We start from the raw sequence: 275 nt of genomic DNA, 5'->3' as shown, positions 1-275 counted from the left end.
GGATAGGAAAAACTCAATATTCACATTGAATGCTTTCCAATCCCAATCTTAGAGGACACACATATTAAATATACCTCCACTAATTTGCTCAGCCTCTCTGCCACCATAAGAATATGAATAAGCTTTTTCTTAGTTTTAATTAAGTTTTATTTGTCAATGATCCTCTCTGAGAAGGTGACTAGCACAGAAAGATTTGTGAGCCATTGACAGCGCTTTTATGGGATCATAGGTGTGTGTATGTCTATAATAAATCACACTAAAAATGGTGAAAAACA

This window comes from Etheostoma spectabile, chromosome 6 (assembly GCF_008692095.1).
Source record: "Etheostoma spectabile isolate EspeVRDwgs_2016 chromosome 6, UIUC_Espe_1.0, whole genome shotgun sequence".
Classification (NCBI taxonomy): domain Eukaryota; kingdom Metazoa; phylum Chordata; class Actinopteri; order Perciformes; family Percidae; genus Etheostoma; species Etheostoma spectabile.
This window is presented reverse-complemented; position numbering follows the sequence as displayed.